Source organism: Doryrhamphus excisus, linkage group LG20, assembly GCF_037039965.1.
Source record: "Doryrhamphus excisus strain RoL-2023G ecotype Guam linkage group LG20, RoL_Dexc_Guam_v1.1, whole genome shotgun sequence".
In the NCBI taxonomy this organism is placed as follows: Eukaryota; Metazoa; Chordata; class Actinopteri; order Syngnathiformes; family Syngnathidae; genus Doryrhamphus; species Doryrhamphus excisus.
Window position 1 is genome coordinate 12,864,210 of NC_136376.1, and position 14,067 is coordinate 12,878,276.

Genomic DNA, 14,067 nt, shown 5'->3' on the forward strand with positions numbered 1-14,067 from the left:
GGATGGACGATCTCCTCCTCGCCACTGACTCTGCTGATTGTTGTTTGCAGGTCACGGAAGCCGTGCTGCTGTGCCTGTATGAATTGGGTTTCAAAGTCTCACGCAAAAAGCTACAATGCTGGAGGAAATCTGTCACCTTTCTGGGGCGTGTTCTCTCAGCTGCTGGCTACGCCATGTCGGACGCCCATCGTGTGTCCATCCTCAGGCATCCCAAGCCTTCCACGGTGGGTGAAATGCTGTCCTTTTTGGGACTGTGTGGTTACAGTCGACAGTACATCCCCTGCTACGCGGAACGCACTGCACCCTTGCGCGCGTTAGTGCGTGCCAAGGGCTCTAAGCATGCCAACGCCGGTCTGGACTGGGACTCAGAGACTTCACAAGCCTTCGTGACCCTAGTTCAGTCGCTGGCCTCCGCCTCTGCTTTGGCTGTGGCTGACACGACGATCCCTTTCCATCTAGATGTGTCAGTCACACCTAACACAGCAAACGGCATACTTTTCCAGCGTGTGGACGGTCATCGCCGTGTCCTGATGTATGTCAGTGTTCCTCTGGACCCTCTTGAGCGCAGACAACCGCTGTGTACTCGTTACGCCGCGGGGGTCGCGACTCTCATCCAAAAGACCGCCCATTTGGTCCAAGACAGGCCCCTGGTGATACTTTCCCCCCACTCTGTGGTTTCCTTTGTGGCGTCAGCCGCATTCACTATGACTGCTCTGCGCCAGTCCCGCCTGCTTCAAACCCTGCGGGCTCCAAACATTCAGTTTATACATTCCGGCATCAATATGGCTGATTCTATGCCGGAGGCAGGAACCCCTCATGAGTGTTCCTTGCGGGTGTCCTTTGACACCAAAGTTCGCCCGGACCTTCAGACAACACCTCTCTCCAAAGGACAGGTGTTGTTCACTGACGGGTGTTGTTTCCGTGCCCCAGATGCATCCCTGCGTGCGGCCGCGGCTGTTGTTCTCTATCAGCCCTCTACTGATTCCTTTCTAACTGTGGGTACCGTGACCTCTTTTTCCTCCCCTTCAGCACAAGCAGCGGAACTGCAAGCTCTTGTGGCGGCGCTGCTCTGGTCGAGGGGTAAGAGTGTCACCATTTACTCGGATTCGGCCTACGCAGTCAGCGCGGCCTGCTGCGACCTTCCTGAGTGGCGACGCTGCGGTTTTCTCACTGCTAAGGGCCTGCCCATTGCGCATCGTGAGTTGGTGGAACAACTGGCGGAGGCCATCTTGTTGCCCTCCCACCTTGCCATTGTCAAGACGGCCGGCCATTCCAAAGCCAACACATTGCAGGCCCGTGGCAATGCGGCCGCGGATACCGCCGCCAAACATGCTGCCGGCTACCAAGTGACGTCAGCTGCTTTTGTTTGTGTATCCGCAGCTTCCCCTATCTTGGCACCCTCGCTTTCCTTGGACACGCTGCGATCTCATCAGGCCTCGGCGTCTCCGGAGGAACGCTCGTGGTGGCTATCTCAGGGCGCCCGGCGCACCTCAGACGGTCTCTTTGTAGGCCCCTCTGGGTCTCCGGCGCTTCCGGTTGGTGAGCTTTCAGCGAGAGCTTTCGCCGAGTCCCATGGTCCCGCCCATGTTGGTCCTGCCGCCATGCTCTACAATCTGGCCCACTGGTGGCACCCCAATCTGCGCGACATGGTTTGGTCTTTTTGTAATAACTGCACCACCTGCGCCTATTTCAATGCCCGTCCCACTCTCAAGCCTGTCCCCGGCCATCTGGCTCCTGCTCTGTGGCCTGGCGCTGAGATTACCTTGGACTTCACTGACATGTTGTCCACGGTGAACGGTAAGCGTTACATGCTTGTCATTGTTGACTCTTTCACAGGGTGGCCTGAGGCCTATCCCTGCGGCCGTGAGGACGCCACAGCTGTCATCAAGGCCCTGGTCAACCATTACATCCCGTCCCATGGTTTCCCGGCTCGCGTGCGTTCTGACAATGGTTCTCATTTCACGGCAGCTGCCTTGGCGAAGGCTGAGGCAGCGCTGGGGTTGAAGCACCATTTTGGGTCTGTTTACCATCCACAGTCCCAGGGTAGAGTTGAACGCATGAATCGCACTCTCAAGGACAAATTAGCACGCATCATGTCCGACACTGGCCAGTCTTGGGTGCACGCTCTTCCGTTGGCCTTGCTTTCTATTCGCCAATCTGTGGCTTCTCGTTCCCGTCGCTCTCCTTACGAGATGTGGACGGGTCGTCTTATGCCCGGTCCTGCTTCCACTCTCATCCCCTTGGAGGAGGCTCCACCTCCTTCTGCTTCCCCATCCTCCTATTGGTCTCAGTTGTCGTCCTTGGCTTCTTCCATCTCCCAACAGGTCGCTGACTCCTCTGTGGCTGCCCCGTCGCCGCCAACTTCTGCTTCCCGGGTGTTCCTGAAGCGTCTGTCTCGGAAGTGGTCGGACCCTCGCTGGACCGGTCCCTACACTGTTACTGCCCGCACTGATCGTGCGGTTCAAGTCGAGGGCAAAGGCTCCAAGTGGTTCCACTACTGCATGATCCGCCCCGCCCCGGAGGATGTCTCATCTCTTTCGTCGCCTCGGTCTGCATTGGATGCAGCCCGTGAGGGAGGTGGGGGTGAAGATGTCGCTACCCTTGGCGATATCCCCAGCCCTGGGGGCTCCTCCTCCCCGACCAGCAACTGAGGCGATTCCTGGATTGGCTAACGCACACACACACACTGATTCAGCACCTGATTACACTGATACTGCACAACATACACGCAAGCGGCAAACTATAATACATGCCACTTATGATAAGCTTCCTGGCTTTGTTTTGACATTTTTGGTATTAGCTATACCCCTTTATCTCACTCTGTGTTCTTTCTCGTCTGTAGGTGTGGTCGGAGGCCCGGTAACTGCCATGGCGGTCCCAGACGGAGTGGTGTCCACAAGTGCTTCTAAACGTTACAAGAGAGGGGCAGTATTGGGTACAGCATGTACCGACATGACATTTGATCACACGTCTTTTCATCGAAGGGCCCAGGATGTCATTACTCTGTGTTCTGCCTACCCCACAGTTACGACATTCCTGGTAGACCTGGCCAGCTACAATATAGAGGTTAGCCTTCAGTCTTCATACGCGTCGGGTGCAAGTACACTTGGAGCTCTTGCCAGGGGAAGATGGGCGTGGGGATGGTATCTTATGTCCGGCTTCCCCACGGGCAAGTGTAACCATGCGTGGGAGGACTTGGTAGGCGAGGTACCAAACAAGTATCGTTGGGGGACCTGGACCAAACCTCCCTTACGACAGACCAGAGCCAATGTCACCATGAAGGGACGCTCTCGAACGTCTTTGACTCTACGATATCAGCCTCCGGCCCCTGGGTGTTATAATTTCACTATCTATGCATACATGAGTGAACATGATGACTGTTTCCGTCTGCGTATATGTTTCCAGGAAACCGCAGACACACCCCAGCAGACCCCGCGGTCCCAACAGGCGAACGTAGTGACCATAGCCGGTCGGCCGGGTGCCGATCTATCCTTTTTGTTGGCGACTGGGATGTCAGGCCAATTCAATAATTGGCTGTTGCTGGCTGAGCAGGCAGGGAAGGCTATAAAAGGTGACTGTCTGGCTTGTATGGGCGACAGGCCTGTGTTGCGTATTGTACCCACAGTGATCATGGGACCGTGTGTCGCACAATTGATGAACGCTTCGACTGCCTCCTCTGCCAGCACCAGCTCAACCGGTTCGTATAATTGCACTCAATTTGCTTTAGCTCATCCCATTATCACTGCCATGCGTGGCCGACCCATTTTCAGCAGTAAAGTGGCGCGTGCTAACTTTACCTGTTTTAGTGTCTCCACAGGATTACATTTTGTACAGCCTGGCGTTGAGGTGTCCTGGTGTTCCTCTGTCACCCGGGTGGATAACCACTTCAAGCCAATAATCCGCGCAGATGTTTGGTGGTGGTGTGGTGGATCCGACGTCACGGACAGGTTGCCCACACGTAACATGACAGGTCTATGTGCGTTAATTTCATTCATTTTGCCAGTAACGATTATGCCAGTAGATGTTGACCATTTGATTCAGAGTGCAACCGCTGTCGGATCGCACCTCATGACCACCACCCTTCATCGTTATGACCGAGAGGCCCCTTCCCCCCAGCTGGAAGCCCCTAACCCCACATACATCGACGCTATTGGTATACCTCGTGGAGTTCCAGATGAATATAAATTAGTCAATCAGATTGCGTCAGGGTTTGAGTCAATTCTGCCTTGGATCACCGTTAATAAAAATGTTGATCGCATCAATTATGTGCATTACAATCTACAGCGCCTCTCCAATCAGACCGAAGAAGGCTTCAAGGCGGTAAGTGAACAGTTGCGGGCCACGTCTTTGATGTCCTTTCAAAATCGTATCGCTCTCGATATGTTATTGGCAGAAAAACATGGCGTGTGTGCAATGATTGGTACGGAATGTACTTTCCACTTTCATCCCAAACATTACGGCACCGGGTGGTCGTTTGTCTTGTGCAATTGAAGGTCTCACAGCTTTGAATAAACGCATGAAAACACATGTCGGTGTGGACACCAGCCCGTGGGACTCGTTGATGAGCTACTTTGGTAAGGGGAAAGAGTTGGCCTCTGGCATTATTATTACAGTTTTAATGTTTCTTGTTTTGGCTGTTCTTTTCGTTTGTTCGTTGTCAGTTTGCTGTTGTCTCCCGTGTTCCAAGTGCCTTTTCCAGCTCATCCTGTGCAGGGTGATGGCGGCCGATGGGCGAGGTCAATATCAGTTGGCCCGCCTGCATCCACCGCCCCCACAGGGTGACCGGGTGCTTCTTCCCTAACTCTGATCCGGTATTTCACCTTGTGGCCTCTGTTGAGGCCATGAGGGGGATTGAAGGATTTCATATATGTTGGTCTCCTATTTTTTTGTGTCTCATATATGTGTGTCTCCTATTTTTTGTGTCTCATGTATGTTTGTCTCCTATTTCTTGTGTCTCACTCATATAACTATGCACTACATTTAATCAAGGACAACCAAGCAGCCTTGGGCAAATCACAGGACACATAATCGCTCTCAGGCACATACAGTTCCGGAGCTCTCCGACACATCCACAATTTTGACTAACAACAGATAACGAAGGAGCAGGACGTCGGCAGCCATGGCCTGTCGATAACAGCTGGCTCCACCGCTCCAGCTGGCTCCACCGCTCCACCCCGCCCGCCCTGCGTTGGCGAGAAGACGTCGGCCGAGGAGAGGAGGGGGGCCACCAGTGATGCGCCAGAGATCTACCGACATTTCTTAGCATAATAAAAGCCGGGCAGGGACAGTTAGCTGTACTCATTTGTTCTGACCTGTAAGTAAAGCCTACGTCTCTGCAGGTGTTAGGGGAAGACTTATGGGCCCGGAGCTCCGTGTAATCTGACTGGTCTGAGAGTAAACCATATAACTGACAAGTTCGTTGTCATCTCTTGCCTCCAACACGACACCCACAGGAATCACTGACCTAAGAACAGGTGGTCAAATTCCAACAATACATATACAACACATATTGAGTTACTGTAAGGATAACATAACCACACTTCTAAATATGGCTGTTAGATAACACATAATGCACATATACTCTATTCCCAAAATCGCAAATACTGTAATTCACCAATTTGGTACACTTTCAGCTACAGCAGAAATCATGCTCAAAGCAAACAGCAATCTGCACATCTAGCATATTAGCATGCAGAGTTAGATTATAAATGGACTGAGCAAAAAACTCATGCTTCGTTCACACAGACGCCGAATCGATGGCGAATTAAATCGGCGAGCAAAGCGGCTGCAAAAAACATAACAAAGCTTAATGAAAGCGTAAAGACCGTAATACAGCGTAAGAAAGGTTTGAGCAATTCGGGACATTCGGCAAGAGTGCCAAAATTTTTTAAACTGTTTAAAAATTTGAGGCGATCTGTCACGAATTGCGTGAAGCCGGGAGAGCGTATTAAAGCTTATCAAAGCGTGAGGAGATTGTGAGATTTTTTGAAAAATGATGCCGAATTCGTTGCCGATTCAAAGCGCGACATTCGGCGTCGGTGTGAACGTAGCATAAAACATCATGTACTCGGGGTGTAATGGCATCACAGTTCAATGCATACGTACAGTTTGGACTCACTGCCTTTTCTTTATTTTCATGACTAGTGTGATAGGAAATGTATATATCACAGGTATAACGTAGGTTACACATTGTGCGAATTACTCTACGGCCTTTTGTAGAGCTTCAGCTCTTGCATTCAAGCACATCCTGCTGTCCCTTCAAGGATCGTGGGCACAGCAGGAGGCTATCTGTAACCTGGGGTTAGGGAGTGTCGGAGGAGGTCATTCTTTGATCAAAGCTCCCCCATCATGGGACAGGGACATCAGGAGGTCCCACCAAATGGTTGACCCTAGGAGGTTATCTGGCATGGGTACGACAAACCATGTCAGAGGAATGGGTGTGTAGGCTAACCCCCATACATGAGGGCGGCATCGGGGGAGTGGCAAGAAGGTCTCCTTTCTCTTTTAATGTAATTCATTTGCATGTTATGGAGTATAAAAGTTCCCGCCAAGAGGCCACTCTTGGCCAGATACCTACAGACCACCATGCATACTGTGTGTTGTCTGACCCCTTTGTTTTGCAAAGGTAATAAAAACTGCCAGAGTTTTGTATTTATTTGAGACATTCTCTATCCTACTTAGGATGATAGAATTTTTTTCCACAACAATTGGGTGTCAGAAGTGGGTTTCCTTGGCTGATTGGATCTGGACCTGTGGCGGACAGCAACTGATCATCCTGGAATGAATTTTTCCCTCCAGCCTCTCTGTCAGTGACAGAGATTTTGAGGGCTGACCGTGCAGGACTCCAGACCATCACCACTGGAATCTCTTATCATAGTGGTACGACATCTTTTACACGGTGAGAATGCTGAAATAAATGCTAGTTCTGGCATTAGATAACAATACACATTGTAATACTTACCATATGCACATTTGGTCACCTGTCGGTATGGATGAGATCTCTGTAATATACATAATAGAGTGAGTCACGTAGCTAAGTATACTGGGTATACTTATGCGAATAAGATCTCAGTAACAACAGAGTGAGTTACGCATGTTATGGAATGGAATGGCCTTTATTGTCATTATACAAGATGTACAACGAGATTGGAGAGCTTCTCCTTTCAGTGCAGTAGTCAAGTTTTAAAAAAGTATATAAAAGTAGAGTAAAAAAGACAATTTAACAAGATATATACAAGATATATACAAGATATCCAAAATATACACATAGTATTGCACAGGAGCATATGCAGGAGCAGACATATTGCAGATATATTAATTTTAGTGCAATGATAAATGGGTCATAGTGCAAATAATGTCTGGTGTATACATACAGGTGAGTAAAGTCACATATGAGTGTATTGTATTGGGTTGTTAAATAAATAAATATGATTGAGGTAGTAACAGAGACAGTGATGGAAATATTGCACATTTGCATTATGCTAATGACCGGGTACGTTGTATATCTGAGTTCAGGGTGGTGATGGCTCTTGGGAAGAAGCTGTTTCTCAGTCTGCTTGTTTTTGCCTTGATGCACCTGTAGCGTCTGCCAGAGGGCAGCAGGTCAAACAGCTGAGCACCGGGATGTAAACTGTCCTTGATGATGTTGCGAGCTCTGCTGAGGCACCGGGTGGAGTAGATGTCCGTCAGGGAGGGCAGAGGGCAGCCGATGATGCGCTGTGCTGCCTTGACTGTCCTCTGAAGCCTCCCTCTGTCCGCCTCAGTGCAGCTCCTGTACCAGGTGGAAACACAGTAGGTCAGCAGGCTCTGGATGGACGAGTGGTAGAAGGCCAGCAGCAGCTCCCTGTTCAGGTTGTTCCTCCTGAGGACTCTCAGGAAGTGTAGACGCTGCTGAGCCTTTTTTATGACAGCTGTGATGTTGTCTGTCCAGGAGAGGTCGTCGGAGATCTGGACTCCCAGGAACCTGAATGTGTGGACCCTTTCCACACACTCGTCGTTGATGTAGAGGGGGGGCGGGTCACTCCTGTTCCTTCTGAAGTCCACGATGATCTCCTTTGTTTTGTGCGTGTTCAGGGCTAGGTTGTTGTCGGAGCACCAGGTCGTCAGCCTCTGGACCTCCTCCCTGTAAGATGCCTCGTCTCCCTGTGATATCAGTCCGACCACTGTAGTGTCGTCAGCAAACTTGCCGATGATGTTGCTCTCATGGGCCGGACTGCAGTCGTGTGTGTAGAGGCAGTACAGGAGGGGGCTCAGCACGCAGCCCTGTGGTGATCCGGTGCTCAGACTGCGGGTGGAGGAAAGGTGGGGGCCGAGTCTCACAGTCTGGGGTCTGTTTGTCAAGAAGTCCTTGATCCATCTATGCAGCAGCAGAAGTTGTATTAATGGCAACAAGTATTTGATTTATTATTAGACACTGCGCTGCTCACGAAAGTGTGCTGGCCACACCCCATTGGCGTGGGGTAGTGTGCCTGGTCTATGTAATTAGAGCCCATTATATCTAAAACTGTTGGTCTTACATAAAAATGCACACATTTTATTGCATTCAATGTTTAAAAAAATGTATATGGCTCTCACAGATACACATTTTAAAATATCTGGCCTTCATGGCTCTCTTCGCCAAAAAGGTTCCCGACCCTGCTTTAGGCGAACAAGATCTCTGTAATAACAAAGAGTGAGTTACGCTTGTCGCTGTTTTGGGCTGAAGAGACCTCATTAATAAAGAGTGAATCACGCACCATTGTATACTGGGTATACACTAATGCAAAGAAAATCTTAAGTGATAAAGAGTGGATTACGCACGTTATGGACAGCTTGTTTTTTTTCGTGAATTGTGCCCGAGGGAACAACACGGATTCAGGGTGACGACCTCATCTTAGGGAAACTGTGCACAGAAGGTGACATTTGTAAATATGGGAAATCTGGTAAACAAGCAACCATAGGTAAAGAAAACAAATGGGGAAAACATGCATTAAAAAAACACTAATATGGGGAACTTTTGAGAAAAGGAGAAGTGAGTTTTATATTAACAAGAGAAAGTGAGTTAAACAAAATAGAACAAAACTAAAATAAGTGAGATTTTTGTTTTGGGGAAAAAATATGGTGATTTAAAAAAAAAAGTTAATTACGATGACTTGAGAGACAGTCAAAGAGCATTCAAGAATTTTGTTTCGAGCATGGACTGTTTGGAAAAAAAATAGTGGGGAAAAATGAAAAAGGCTAAAAACCATTGAGAGCAAAGAGCACTGCTTGCAACTAAGACTTGCAATGATGATAGTTACATAGGCAAGATCTGCAACACACACTGACATAAAAACAGACAAGACTTCTCAGAATAGGTCTTCTTCTCTTTCTCCTACAGTGACTCAGTGTCTCAGAGTGAACCATGATCTTGATCGCACACCTCCACCCTTGCTCTGCCAACAACCTGACAACAACATCCTGATACAACAACATGCATGATGAGTCCAGTTTCATCTTCACCAAGACCTGAAGAAGCTCCATCACATGAGCTGTGTTCTAACTGCAAACGATCCCTTCCAGACATTCATTGTCACTCGTATCCAAACGGATGCTTAGCAAGGATCCTGTTACTGATGGTGGACACCATGAGTGGAACAATGGTGTAAGGAGGGCGTGCGGGGAGGCCATAACAGCCCTGCCTGTGTTTAGTGAAGTTGTCCCACTTCCCCCGACCCCTGAAGAGTTCTGAAGACGTTTGCTGACATGGTGTTCATGGTGACGACAATCACATCACCAGCCCTAAAGTGGAATGTGGCTGACTTAGAACTGGATGGATCACACTTTTGATGCAAGGACAAGCCACGCACCAGAATCTATGGGTGGCAACAAATGGCCACCTGCAAGGAGGACATCCAGAGGAGAGACTGGGACAGCAATATGAGCCTGGCATATGCAACAAAAGGAGACTTTGGACCAGAACCTTGGAGGACTTTCTTAACAAGCATGGTGGAAGTAAGCAAGGAGGTGGGGCGTGATAGGATCAATGGCTACTCTGACTCACCTGATGCCATGGATGATACTAAAGTTGACAGTAACAAACACACACACATACACATCCATATGCTCTGTCCTTTTCTTTCTTTTGTTTAGAGTCTTGGCTTAAATCAGCTCCTCTTGCTGGTAGCTATGGAGGATATGATCTACTTCTCTCTTTTAGAATATCCTATAAGAATACTTAGTATACAAAATATGGCAAGGTTATTTATTTTCCTTTCGACTTTGATGAAACACACACTCACTAAGAGTGACAAATTCCTAACCTCTCCAAAGTTGAATGGCAAATATGTTAACTTCATTGGCCAGTCAGGTGAAGTGGACCAAAGACAAGTCACCATTGGACTTTCTATTTAAGAGAAAATTCAACTTCAAAAATTAAGTTTGTTGGCATATGGTGCAAAGGGTATTTGGCCTATTTTCTGATTCATATGGAGGTGAAGCTGTAAAAACCTGTAAAAACTGACCCTGATGTTCACACTTTTGTGAAGCAGGATGCCAATCAGCTGGCAGGGTGTGTCATAATTTTAACTTGTTTGTTCCTCAGGAGACTTCTTCAGGATCCAGAGTTTGAGTTGTTGAACTTTGTTTGATGTTTGTTTAATGAGTTCCAACATTAGAGGTTGATAATGATCAGTGATCAGCAGTGGCATTGACACTCCATGGATTGTACAACACGCTGAAGATTTTGGTAAGTTACTGTATCTTGTTTTTCTTTACTATATTTGTAGTGTTTTCAACAGGGATGTTGGTGACACCAAGCTATTACTTATCTAAACAACTTTTAATCACTTCTAGAAAAATACACACCCTTAGCATTGCTTATTCAAACCCATTAACTTATTTATTCGGAAAATTGCCTTTAGGGCAGCACACTCCCCGCCTGGCCTCAGTGAGGTCACTATACTTAAACATAAATTCAGTCCTTTTGCATAAGAAGAATACCTTCTGTGACCGGTCGCATAAAGGTCTTTACACAGCCTTGATCCGATGCCTTCACTTCAATTTTCCTTACATGGTGGTCTTTGCCTGGGAATGTTGCAGTGACCCTAGCCATGGGCCAACTGTTACATGTGACCTGCTTATATTTAAGCAAAACGAGGTCACCGACCTGGAGGTTTCTGCGGGATGCAGTCCATTTCTGTCTTTGTTGCAATCTGGGCAAGTATTCTCGCCTCCAGCGTGTCCAGAACTGACTGGCGAGAGCCTGGACCCGTCTCCACTGCTTGGTAAGGTAAGGTCTTTGTCCAGGAAGTCTCCAGGTGGGGGTAGAAGGCAGGACTTTTGTGTGATGAGCATAGAGGGGGATAGGATGAAGGGGCTCTTTGGAGTACACTGGGAGGAGTGGCCTCACATTCACGATGGCTGTAATTTCGGTGTGTGCACAACACTTCATGAGTCCCAAGATCCTCCCTTGTGGGAAGCATGTGGTGGATTGAATTCCCAGGTGCAACCTTGGTCTGTAAGGTACCTTTGGGTCGATTTGTCCATTCCAAGTTCTTTCGAAGCTCCAACAAAATTGGTGCCATGATCAGAGATCACCTGTTTGGCAGGGCCTCTCAGTGCAAAGAAGCGGCGGAGGGCATTTATGCAGCTGGACGTGTCCAGAGATTCAATTACCTCAACATGGACAGCTCTCGAGCTCATGCAGGTAAACAGGATGGCCCACCTCTTATTTTCAGCTTGTCCTCCCCTGGTTCGCCTTGTTGATATAGTCCAAGGCCCGAAGACATCGAGGCCGACATAAGTGAAAGGAGGACATTCCTTGAGGCGTTCAGGTGGTAGATCCGCCATATGCTGTTGTTTCTGCTTTCCACGTAGTTTGCGGCATGTAATACATCTATGGATTACTGAGTTGACGAGTCCTTTGCCACCTAAAAGCCAAAGGCCTGAAGCTCTGATTGCTCCTTCCATCAGGTGGCGACCCTGGTGCTTACTAACTCGTGGTGGTGACGAGTAAGCAGAAGGGAGACATGACTGTTTTTAGGGAGAATTACTGGGCTCTTTTCAATATTTTCGATCTCAGAGTGTCTAAGTCGATCTCCCATGAAAATAAGACCATCTTGCAAGATTGGGCTGAACTTTTGCAGGGGGCTCTGTCTCGGGATAGGCTTGCTGGAATTAAGGGTGATGATACGACTACAAAGTCGATCATAGACCTGCGGCCTAGGGTGTCCTGGTGCCAAGTGCACTTATGGACATCCCTATGTTCGAACATGGTGTTAGTTATGGACAAACTGTGGTTCACACAGAAGTCCAGTAACATCACACCGCACGGGTTCAGATCAGGGAGGCCGTTCTTCCCAATCACGCCCCTCCAGGTCACACTGTCATTGGCCACATGGGCGTTGAAGTCTCCCAGTAGTCACCAGCTGGGGTGCTCCCCTGATGTACTCCGAACTGCCATTTGGCATGTATACACAAATGACAGTCAGAACCCTTTCCTCAGCCCAAAAGTGTAGGGAAATGACCCTCTCGTTCACCGGGGCTGACTCCAACACAGAGGCACCAAGCCAGGGGGCTATTAATAAGCCCACACCAGCTCGCCGCTTCTCCTCTGCAGCAACTCCAGAGTAGAACAAGGTCCAGCCCCTCTCGAGGAGTTTGGTTCCGGAACCCAAACTGTGGCTCGAGGCGAGTCCGACTATGTCTAGTCGGAATATCTCAACCTCTCGCACAAGTTCAGGTTCTTTCCCCACCAGAGAAGTGACATTCCATGTCCCAAGAACCAGATTTGGCCGCCAAAGACCAGGTCGCACAACCCAGGTTTGATGTTTATCTGTAAATGTACTGCAATTTGTGATTAATGAATAATCAAAAGGGAGGAGTGTGATGGGAAAATTTATATTTCACAGGTATAACGTAGGTTACACATTGTGCGAATTACTTTACGGCCTTTTGTAGAGCTTCAACTCTTGCATTCGAGCACATCCTGCTGTCCCTTCAAGGATCATGGGCACAGCAGGAGGCTATCTGTAACCTGGGGTTAGGGACAGTGTGGGGAGGTCATTCTTTGATGAAAGCTCCCCCTTCACAGGACAGGGGACATCAGGAGGTCCCACCACATGGTTGACCCTAGGAGGTTATCTTGCATGGGTGCGACAAACCATGCCAGAGGAATGGGTCTGTAGGCTAACCCCCATACATGAGGGCGGCATCGGGGGAGTGACAAGAAGGTCTCCTTTTCTCACGTTCCGGCTTGTGAGTTTTACGGTTCGATCCCAGGATGCAGAGATGATGACCCATTTGCAGGTAAAAATATATTTAATTATGCTATGCAGCAGAACAATGCACTAGCATGACCAACTCAGCAATGACAATGAACCAACAAAAAAAAACGCACCGGTTGAACTAAATACAATCAACAAATTACAAACAGGTGCGCGTAGAGGAGAAAGTAAAAGTGACGGAACACAGGACAGACCAACACAGGAAATAATACAAAATAAGGGTATGAACTAGGAACAGAGGCATAAAAGGAACTAAACGAGCTGTCACACCTTTATTCTTGTCAGTTACAGTTCAATAGTACAATAGCACAGTTATACAGAAGTACAAGCAAAATAGTGCAATCATCCATCCATACATATACAACATACTATATGCAGTTTAAACAAGGGGTGACAGGACAGGATGATTGAGCAATGAAGGGGGGAAGGGGGACAACACGAGGATAGGGGAGGGAAAAAAAAAACAACAACTCCAAACTAGACTCCTAAATGAAGGAGCACAGTGTGGGACTGCATGTTAAAAAACCTCTGCATACAATTTGGCATACAAGTAAAAAACTTAGTTCACACATATAGACACAAGACCAGCGCCACGGAAAAATAGCCGATGCGAGCAGCAGCCAGCCAGGCTACCTGCAGCCACTTGCCGTGGTCTCCGTCATGCCCGCATGGGGGGGTGATATAGCGATGAAGGCGTTGGATGGGGGGGTGAGTGCAATGCATATGTGTGAGAGAAACAACAGGTATCCGTGAAGAAATAATGGAGGGTCAGAGCATCCCGCTACAGCAATCTCTTGGGAGAAGTAACCCTTATTGTGAGCCA